Source organism: Bos taurus, chromosome 10 (genome assembly GCF_002263795.3).
Source record: "Bos taurus isolate L1 Dominette 01449 registration number 42190680 breed Hereford chromosome 10, ARS-UCD2.0, whole genome shotgun sequence".
Taxonomy (NCBI): domain Eukaryota; kingdom Metazoa; phylum Chordata; class Mammalia; order Artiodactyla; family Bovidae; genus Bos; species Bos taurus.
The window spans coordinates 6,351,848-6,362,638 of record NC_037337.1 but is presented as its reverse complement, the minus strand read 5'-3'; the positions used below and the strand labels follow the sequence as shown (position 1 = coordinate 6,362,638).

Genomic DNA, 10,791 nt, shown 5'->3' with positions numbered 1-10,791 from the left:
GAGTTTGAGACACCCTCAGGAGACTTCTGAGCCCAGTGCTGCTGTGGCTGCATCACAGGGGCTCAGGCCCTGCCCACGTCCCCACTGGGGATGAAGCCCATCAGGGCACTGGGGTCTGCAGACTTCAGGGAACCCCACCGTCAGGGCTGGTCTCCCTTTTTCCAACCAGCTGCTGGTCAGAGGCCCACCTTCTCCCATCCTGATTCCACTCCCAGAGCCTGAGGAGTATTCCAGTGTATAGATGGACCACTCATGTTCCTTTTGCTGGCCATTTTGGTGGACCTTATGTCTTGGCTATTGTAAACAGTGCTTCCCTGAAAACAGGGGTGAACGTGTCATTTCGAATCGTGATGTCCTCCAGATACGAGCCCAGAAGTGGGGCTGCAGGATCCCATGGCTCCTCTGTTTCCTTTTCTCAGGAACCTCCGTGCTGCTTCCCCTGGTGGCTGAACCCTTGTGCATCCCCGTTCAGAGCGCAGGAGGATTCCATTTCCCCAGCGTCCTCTGCACCATTTATTCTTTGGAAATCTTTGTGGTGATGGCCATCCTGAGCGGTGGGAGGGAATTCCTCAGTGTAGATTTGATTTGCATTGATTTAATAGTGAGTGGGTCTTCCCTGGTGTGGCTCAGCAGTAAAGAATCCGACTGCAATACAGAGGATGTGAGAGATGTAGATCTGATCCCTGAGTCAGGAAGATCCCCTGAAGGAGGAAGTGGTAACCCACTCCAGTATTCTTTCCTGGAAAATTCCATGGACAGAGGAGACTGGCAGGCTACACTCCAAGGGATTGCGAAGAGTCCGACATGACTGTGCAACTGAGCACAGTAACGAGTGTGGGGGGGTGTCTTTCCAGGTGCTTGACTCATGTATAGCTAGACATATTGAAGGAGGAAACAGAACAGGCTCCATCTTGAAAGCAGGACTCCATCTTGGGATGGACTGTGGACTTTGAGCTATATGCCCAGTATCTATGGAAACGACATACCAACTGGAAAACCAGACCCCGGGAAGGAAGAGCCCCAGGGCTCTCCATTGCCTAAAAGAATACCCTAGTTATCTGTGGGCCTTAGAAAGCATCACTATGAACAAAGCTAGTGGAGGTGATGGAATTCCAGTTGAGCTATTTCAAATCCTGAAAGATGATGCTGTGAAAGTGCTGCACTCAATATGCCAGCAAATTTGGAAAACTCAGCAGTGGCCACAGGACTGGAAAAGGTCAGTTTTCATTCCAATCCCAAAGAAAGGCAATGCCAAAGAATGCTCAAACTACCACACAATTGTACTCATCTCACACACTAGTAAAGTCATGCTCAAAATTCTCCAAGCCAGGCTTCAGCAATACATGAACCGTGAACTTCCAGATGTTCAAGCTGGTTTTAGAAAAGGCAGAGGAACCAGAGATCAAATTGCCAACATCTGCTGAATCATGGTAAAAGCAAGAGAGTTCCAGAAAAACATCTATTTCTGCTTTATTGACTATGCCAAAGCCTTTGACTGTGTGGATCACAACAAACTGTGGAAAATTCTGGAAGAGATGGGAATACCAGACCACCTGACCTGCCTCTTGAGAAACCTATATGCCGGTCAGGAAGCAACAGTTAGAACTGGACATGGAACAACAGACTGGTTCCAAATAGGAAAAGGAGTACGTCAAGGCTGTATATTGTCACCCTGCTTATTTAACTTCTATGCAGAGTACATCATGAGAAACGCTGGGCTGGATGAAGCACAAGCTGGAATCAAGATTGCTGGGAGAAATATCAATAACCTCAGATATGCAGATGACACCACCCTGATAGCAGAAAGTGAAGAGGAACTAAAAAGCCTCTGGATGAAATGAAAGAGGAGAGTGAAAAAGTTGGCTTAAAAGCTCAACATTCAGAAAATGAAGATCATGGCATCTGGTCCCATCACTTCATGGGAAATAGATGGGAAAAGAGTGGAAACAGTGTCAGACTTTATTTTTGGGGGGCTCCAAAATCACTACAGATGGTGATTGCAGCCATGAAATTAAAAGATGCTTACTCCTGGGAAGGAAAGTTATGACCAACCCAGATAGCATATTAAAAAGCAGAGACATTACTTTGCCAACAAAGGTCCGTCTAGTCAAGGCTATGGTTTTTCCAGTGGTCATGTATGGATGTGAGAGTTGGACTGTGAAGAAAGCTGAGCGCTGAAGGATTGATGCTTTTGAACTGTGGTGTTGGAGAAGACTCTTGAGAGTCCCTTGGACTGCAAGGAGATCCAACCAGTCCATCTTGGCCGCCGCCCCGACCTCGGACGTGGGGTAGCTCTTCTCGACTGCTCCTGGCTAGATGTGATGCTGCTGCTGCTGCTGCTAAGTCGCTTCAGTTGTGTCCGACTCTTTGCTACCCCATAGACTGCAGCCCACCAGGCTCCCCCGTCCCTGGGATTCTCCAGGCAAGAACACTGGAGTGGGTTGCCATTGCCTTCTCCAATGCAGGAAAGTGAAAAGTGAAAGTGAAGTCGCTGAGTCTTGTCCGACTCTTAGCGACTCCATGGACTGCGGCCCACCAGGCTCCTCCATCCATGGGATTTTCCAGGCAAGAGTACTGGAGTGGGTGCCGTTGCCTTCTCCCGCTAGATGTGATAGTCATCTGCAATTGCAGCCCTCCAATGTGAGCTGGTGAGCCCTCAGGAACTCAGCAACGAGAAGAATATCTGCTCTCTAGCAGCCGTCAGACTGCAGACACTCTAAGGTGAGCCCTGAGGAAAGGAAGCTCAGGATGTGAAAACAGGATGCTGGCCCATACAGGGGAGGTGCATATGAAAGGAACAATTTCAGTGAGCCAGGACTGGGGCATCTTCCCATACACAGAAGAGCACTGAATTCCTTGACTCAGGATATCTGGTTTTGATATTCAGACTACCTGCCCTGTGTTACAAAGCTCTGTGTAATCCCATGGACAGAGGAGCCTGGGATTCTCCAGGCAAGAACACTGGAGTGGGTTGCCTCGTTTGATATTCAGACTACCTGCCCTGCGTTACAAAGCTCTGTGTAATCCCATGGACAGAGGAGCCTGGCGGGCTACAGTTCACGGGGTCGAAGAGAGTCGGACATGACTGAAGTGACTTCGCACGCACACACACTGTCTCCATAGTGGCTGTTCCGAATTGTCATTCCAGCGTAGATGGAGGAGGGTTCTCATTTCTCCACACCCTCTCCAGCCTTGCTTCTTTGTAGAGTGTTTGACAATGGCCATTCTGACCAGTCGTGTTGATACCTCATTGTAGTTTTGATTTGGATTTCTTTAATATTTAGCAAGGTTGACAGCATTTCCTGTGTGTGTTTTTTAAGGGTATGAGTGAAACATCTAGCAATTGACTTTTGAATGTCTGCCGTGTGTTTTGATGAACACTCCAAGAACAGTCCTTGAAGGCAGGAGGTGTTTAACTCACAACCCCACGGGCCTTCTGAATATTAAGTGCCCATCAGCACAGCTTTCCACTTTGTTGTTATGGAAAGCGGCCACAAGGTGGCAGCATTTCTTCATGCACCTTTCTTTCTTTTTTCTTTTTCTTTCTGTGCAATTTCATTTTGATCTTACACTGGAATACAGTTGATTTCCAAAGTTGTGTTTGTATAAGGTGCACAAGAACTTAATGAAGTCATGTATAAATGCATACCTATTCTTTTTCAGGTTCTTTTTCCCATATACAGAAGATCCTAAAAAGTACTGAGAAGAGAATAAAAATGCAAGAGGTGGTGGAGGTGTTGGAAACCAATGCAAAATCCAAGAAATGTAATCCTGTAGAAGCAGGGCTCTACAAATTTAAAATGCGGAAACTGGATTCTGGAGTTCTTTATAGTGGGTGCATTTTCCCTAAGAAACCAGCCAGAGAAGCCACCGGCCATGCTTTTGATTTTGTCTTTGATTTTGAAACGGAGAAAAGAATCAATCAGCAAAAAGCAAAGAGGGTATTGGAAGATAAACACTTTAAATTTATGCGAAGCCTTGCCCTTATTGCATCTTGTTAGGTGTTGTGGATGTTCCCCGTTAGAAAGAAATTCCAGTCACTGTCCCCAGGTCACCGGCCTTTGTTCGGAAGAGAACCCCCAACCCCCCCAAAAAGATGAGGATGAGTTGCTCAACGATTGCCCCATGACAGTACCTGTTAAGCCCAAACTCCCGGTGAGGAGAACTGTGGAAATATGCCCTTTCTCTTTTGATTCAAAAAAGTCACTTACAGAAAGAGAAGAAAATCAAACAGTTGCAGAAAGGGGACGTGCTCAAGTTCTAGGCACTTCCTTTGCCTCATTTTACCACCATTAACCTGCAGGAGAAGATGAAGAACACAACTCAAGTGGAGCCTTCTGCTTGGAGCCTGGCAGAAGAGGTGCCTGAAGGCACAGACTTGGGTTCTGTACATGCCCTGGAGACAAAGAAGGCTCCTCCGGGTGTGATGGAAAGAGCAGCTCTGGTTCCCGGATGGTGTCTGCAGCCGAGTCTAGCGGTGGAATTTACTGGAGAACTTGGGTGGTACCCACATAGCAAGGCTGCTCATTTAACAGTAATTTGTGTTGCTTCCACCCTCCTCCTCTTTTTTATATGTAAGTCAGAATATATAGTTGATTTAGTTTGTAGTTTATTCACTTAAAATGTCATTTTTACTGCTTTTATCCTTCACTTTTTTTATTTTTAAACATGGAACGCTTCACAAATTTGCATGCCACCCTTGCTCATGGCCACTCTAATCTTCTCTGCATCGTTCCAATTTTAGTATATGTGCTGCCAAAGCGAGCACTAACCTTCACTTTTTATATTTAAATTAAAAAATAAAGATACTTGATTTAGTTTATAGTTTATGTCTGATTCTTTCCTCTACTCTGTGCAAAATGAATTTGGAGTTAAGGAGCCCTTTGCCCTGGGCGGGGAGCCTCGTTAACCGCCTGCCGAGGCAGAGCCGTGACTGTGTGTCCCTCAGCGAGGCTGTCTGCCGGCCTTGGGTGGAGCTGCTGTCCAGGCCCCTCCTGCCCTTGTTGGTGCTGACGAGGAGGGAGCACTGAGCAGGGCTTGGTCTAAGTCCTCCTGAGACCTGGGCTGGAATCAAGGTTTGTCTTCCAAAGATTATCAAAGGCAGTTCCGTACTCCTCTCCACAGAGATTCTTGGCATTTACATCTCACCAGCACCCTGAGTGTTCACGAGGAGACAGGATTTCTCGGGCCCTACTCCTGTTCTAGAATAACCAGAGCCATAGCGTTACTCCCAGTACGTGGCTTCTTCTGGCACATGCCAGAAACCTGTGTCTTATTAATCCGTGTTTTTTTTTTTTTAAACTTAATGTTTACTTCTTTGGGAGGACAGCTGGCTCACTATGTTGTGTTTGTAGGTGTGAAGATTCTTCACCAGTGATCCCCATACACATACTGATTCATCTTTGTTTTTTCACACACACGTTATTATAGCGTGTAGTACCTAAAGTACCTAAAGTACTTTAGTAGGACCTAAAGTAGGTCCGTTTGAGTCTATATTCTATATGCATTTGTGAGTATAAATTAATCCCAACCTCCTAATTTATCCCTTCCATCCACAACTCTCCTTCTGTAACCATGTGTGTTTCCTAAGACTGTGTGTATATTTCGCTTTTATAAAATAGCTCGTTGATATCAGTTTCTCCTTCTGAAGTACTTCATTCACTATGATTATTCTAGATTAATCTTTGATTGTTCTAGATTTTCCCTGTAAATGGCATTATCATTTTTTCATGGCTGAATCATATTCCATTCTGTGCATGTATGACTTCTTTACTCATTCATCTGTCCATGTACATTTTGGTTACTTCCATGTCTCAGCTGTTGTAAATGCTGCTGCAGTGCATGCTTGTGTGCATTCTTGTTGCTCAGTCGCTACTTCTATCTTGCAAAACTGAGACAGTCCCCAGGAGACATTCAGTCCCCATTCCCCTCCCTCAGCCACTGGCACCTACAATCCTGCCTTCTGTGTCTATGGAGCTGACTGCTCTGGGACCCTATATGAGTGGACTCAAACATTTGTTCTTCCGTGTCTGGCTTATGTAACTGAGCATAATGCCTTCAGACTTCATCCACGCTGTAGGCTGTGTCAGAACTGCCTTCCTTTCAGGCTGGACAACATTCATTGTGTGGATGGACTGTGGTCTGCTTGTCTGTTCTTCTGCCAAGGGACACGTGAAATATCTACATTCATCTCTCCTGTTTTTTCATATTTGTGGAATAGCTTCTGAAAGTCCCATGATCCAAAAGTCATTCACCATTGCCTACTTTGTAAACTTTTTTATTTTGAAATCCATCAAAGCTCAGAAGAAGGGAAGAATGTATGTGAGCTTCGCCTGTATTTAGGAACAAATGCTTTAGGATATTCATTTTATTGCTCCTGTGTGTGCTATGGGTGTGTGTGTGTGTGTGTGACTGTTTGCCGACGTGCTGTTCGGGTGCATGGTGTATGTAGGTGTGCAGCGCGTATGTGTGTGGGAGGGTGGAGGGGCTGGTGGTGGGTCGAGGGCTGGGGGCTTGGGGCCCGAGGCGGGCAGACGGGTGTAAGTGGGAGCTCCCCGTGGTTCTCTGCTCTGGTGGCGTCTATGTCCCACCTCTTCCCGCATTCCCGCTCGGATGCAGCGTGGTGCCTGTGGGCGAGCGTCAGCCCCGGCACGAAGTCATCTGAGCCGGAGCCTAGGAGGTGTTGGCCCCTCTCCCCACCACCCTGTGGAGAAGCAGGACCTGAGTGCTCTCCACCCGCTAACTGACCATCAGGATGGACAGACCCGCTGTTTCCGCTGGACCCTGCAGGACTGTCCTTCCTGGGTGTCTGGGGCAGCGCCTCCTGCTGGAGGCCTGGGACACTGCAGCCGGGCCACTTCCGATCTGTCCCCGCGGCACCCCAGGCTGCGCTAGAGGCTCCTGGTTCTCCCGGGCCCTGACTGCCACGTGGCGCAGAACCCGCTCACAGCTTTGTTCTGCCCCTTGAGATGTTTAGTGATTAAGCTTTTGTTCCGTTTCCTGACGTGGGTGAAGTGTGGAGCCCAGGGATGATCTCTTCTTCAAGAAAGGTACATCCTAGTTCCCACGTGCAGGTGAGCCCCTGTCCAGCGATGAGAGACCCCGGGGGTGTGACCGTGCCTCCTGGGGGCGCAGCCCTAAGCTACTTTGAACCTGACCAAGTTCTGTCTACATGGTAGATTCAGACGTCTCCAAGTGCTGTCTACACTGATTGTGTTTAGATGAGGGGTCGTTGAGACTCCACAGGTAGGCTACCTGGTTGTGGCTGTTCAGTCGCTCAGTCGTGTCCAACTCTTTGTGACCCCTGGACTGCAGCATGCCAGGCTTCCCTGTCCTCCACTATCTCCTGGTGCTTGCTCAAACTCATGCCCATTGAGTTGATGAAGCCATCCAACCATCTCATCCTCTGTTGTCCCCTTCTCCTGCCTTCAATCTTTCCTAGCATCAGGGTCTTTTCCAATGAGTCAGCTCTTTGCATCAGGTGGCCAAAGTATTGGAGCTTCAGCTTCAGCATCAGTCCTTCCAATGAACATTTACAGTTGATTTCCTTTAGGACTGACTGCTTTGATCTCCTTGCTGTGCAAGTTCTCTCAAGAGTCTTCTCCAGCACCACAGTTTGAAAGCATCAGTTGTTTGGTGCTCAATATGGTCCAACTGTCACCTCCATACATGACTACTGGACAAACCATAACTTTGAGTAGATAGACCTGGCTTGTTTACATATTGGGGTTCTGCCAACCACAACCATGGTGTTCTGACTGAGGAGACGTGTGGCCCCAGGTGGAGGGGGTCTGGGGGCTGTGTGAGCCTCACCCCGTCTGCATGGGTCAGAATCATGTGCAGAGGGAGACCATATACACAAAACTAAGAAAAAGGGAAGAATACATGTGAGCTTCACTTGTGTTTAAGAATTAATGCTTTACAGTATCATTTTACACAGGCCTGTGTCTATTCCCTCTTTACCACTGTGAGGTTCCCCATGCCTGGGGCTCCTGGAGACTCCTCAGGTGAGCTACCTGGTAATTATTCCAATTCACCAGGAGTCTGGCAAGAAGGGAGCAGGTTTATCTGGGCAATTGATTGCAGGGCACATGGATCAGGCAAAAAGCCAATGGGCAGCAGGTGAGGTTGCTGCTGTGCTCTCCTTCCAGCAGACCGTCCATGCTCAGCAGAGACTAGACCTGCCCCTCGTCTCCAGCCCAGAGTCTGGTGTGTTTTTGCAGCACCTCAGCAGGACAACAAAAGACCGAGACTGCCAGCACCAAGGTAGTGTGTTCAACATTACCATGGCAGCTATAAGAACAGTTACTATCACAGAGAACCTAAGGGAAAGAGGAGGACTTCTCTGGGACAAGTTGAGGGAGGGAGACTGACACCTCTATCTGTCAGGCCAGGAGCTTACAGGAACTCACTCCTTTCCACTGTAGGGGCCCAACCAGCAGAGACCTGGTGTCCTAACCAAGGGTCTTGCCACCAAAGGTGCAGGATCTGGGAGGGGGTCGCCCTAGAGACTGTGGACATGTGACTGTAGCAGCAGGGCCTGGGACGGAGGGGTCGCCCTAGAGACTGTGGACATGTGACTGTAGCAGCAGGGCCTGGGACGGAGGGGTCGCCCTAGAGACTGTGGACATGTGACTGTAGCAGCAGGGCCTGGGACGGAGGGGTCGCCCTAGAGACTGTGGACATGTGACTGTAGCAGCAGGGCCTGGGACGGAGGGGTCACCCTAGAGACTGTGGACATGTGACCCCAGGTGTAGGGCCTTGGGGGGGGTCACCCGGGAGACTGTGGATTGTGACCCCAGGTGCAGGGTCTGGAGGGGTAAAGCGTCTGTCTACAATGTGGGAGACCCAGGTTCGAGCCCTGGGATGGGAAGATCCCCTGGAGAAGGAAATGGCAATCCACTCCAGTACTATTGCCTGGAAAATCTCATGGACAGAGGAGCCTGATACGCTACAGTCTATGGGGTAGCAAAGAGTTGGACACGACTGAGCAACTTCACTTTCACTTTCACTTTCTCTGGCCCTAAGCGAGGAGTGGGATTGCAGGATCATATGATACCTCTATGTCTAGTGTTTCTAGGAAACTCCATGCTGTTTTCCATCGTGGCTTCACCATTTACATTCCCACGAAGACCGTAGGAGGATCTTACTGGCTGTACATTTTCTGCAGTAATTATTCTTTGTAGATCAGGTGATGCCTCGTAGTTTTGTCTGGCATTGATGTAATAATTACTGATGTGGACTATCTTTCCATGTGCTTTTATTATTATTTAACATCGTGTGACAGCAATTTGCCTCTTCAATCTGGGTCCTTTAAAGTTGGCCTGGTTTGGAATTTTTTTCCGATGATTTATCCTAGGGCATTTCTTGAAGGCAGGTGTCATTTACAGCCCTCTCAGACTTGGGACTATTATGAGCCCTTTAGCATCTGTTTTAAGGTGTATATATTGATCTGAAGCAGCTAATTACTCCCTGTCCCTCCGCCTTTCTTTTTTGGTAAACTTGAGTTTCTTTTCTAAGTCTATGAGCTTGTTTCTCTTTTGTAAAGAAGTTTATTTGTGTCCATATTTAGATTCCGCAGGAAGTAATAAGCTATACTTGTCATTCTCTATCTCACGTCACTTAGTATGATTATCTCTAGTTTCTTCCCAGTAACTGGAAGTGGCATTAACTCGTCCTCCTTTTTGTCTGAGTGATATTGCGTTGTGTACATATACCCCATTTTCCGCCTTCATTCATCTGTCCTTGTACATTAGGTTGCTTCCGTGTCTTGGTTATTGTACCTAGTGCTGCCCTGATCGCTGGGTGCAGGTGTCTTTTTAAACCTTGGTTTCCTCTGGATCTCCGTCTAGGTGTGGGATTGCTGGGTCACTGGGGTCTTCTATGTTTTGTTTTTTAAGAACCTCCATAGTGTTTCCCCTAGTGGGTGCACTGACTGACACTCCCCCAACACTCCCCCCCTTTTTCCCACACATCTGCAGACTTTATTGTTGTAGGGTTTTCACTGAGGCCATTCTGATCAATGTGAGGTGACACCTCATTGTACATTTGATTTGCCTGTCTCTAAGAACTAGTGGTGCTGAGCATCATTTCATGTGCTTTATGGCCATCTCTATAACTTCTTTGGAGAAATGTGCATTTATTCTTTGGCTGATTTTTTATTTGGTTGTTTGTTTTTTGATATTGAGCTGTGCTAGTGGTTTGTCTGTGTTGAAGAGAAATTCCCTGTAGGCATCTTTGTTTGCAAGACTTTTTTTCCATTCTGAGGATTGTCTTTTTCTTTCACTGGTGCTTTCCTTTGCTGTGCAGATGCATTTAATGTTTATTAGGTCCCATTTGTTTATTTTTGTTTTATTTTCACGATTCTACAAGGTGGATCACAAAAGAACTTGCTGCATTTGATGTCAAGGCGCATGCTCTTTCCCTCAAGAGTTTCATAGTATCTGTCCTTTTATTTAGATCTTTAATCTATTTGGAGTTTATTTTTGTGTATGATGTTAGGGAGCATCCGAATTTCATTCTCATTTTAATGCTAAGGAACCTGCCTGGTGTCCTCCAGTGGCTGCTCCCAATTTCCATTCCCAGCATCAGTGTAGGCGGGTTCCCTATGCTGTACACCCTCTCCAGCATTTATTGTTTGTAGAGTTTCCATCTATGGCCATTCTGGCTGGTGTAAGGTTATACCTCCTTGAAGTTTTCATTTGCATTTCTCTCATGTTGAGCGATGTTGACATCTTTACGTGTGATTTTTAAAAAAACAGTGTAAGTTAAACTTATTCAAATTGTCTTCTT

At 47.2% G+C, this 10,791-nt stretch overlaps 1 non-coding gene across 1 annotated transcript; it reads right to left on the bottom strand.

Annotated features, from left to right (window-relative positions):
• Positions 1-4,662: 4,662 nt before the first annotated feature.
• On the bottom strand, positions 4,663-4,768 carry LOC112448589 (U6 spliceosomal RNA). Its single transcript, XR_003036973.1, has one exon. It is a non-coding gene; the product is annotated as a U6 spliceosomal RNA (small nuclear RNA).
• Positions 4,769-10,791: the final 6,023 nt, after the last annotated feature.